Below are 280 nucleotides of genomic sequence, written 5' to 3' on the forward strand. Positions count from 1 at the left end.
CTTAAGACAAGGGTTTTGACATCTTGACCGCCATATATCTGGACACGTGATGGTATGCCGTCGACTCCCGGCACGGCGGAGTCTTTGAGGGTTTAGAGAAGAGCTGATACATCAGCTAAGGAGACGAAGCTGCTCAGAGAAGGGCGGTTACTCTGTTGTAGAAAGGTGAAGTGTGCTGCGGAGATTGTAGGATTGAACTTGGCAAAATGAGATAAGTAGCAGCTGGGGAAGTGAGCGTTCAAGCGGTCGGCTATGTTGACAGGACGAGTGATAAAGCTGC

Source organism: Opisthorchis viverrini (genome assembly GCF_000715545.1).
Source record: "Opisthorchis viverrini unplaced genomic scaffold opera_v5_423, whole genome shotgun sequence".
NCBI lineage: Eukaryota > Metazoa > Platyhelminthes > Trematoda > Opisthorchiida > Opisthorchiidae > Opisthorchis > Opisthorchis viverrini.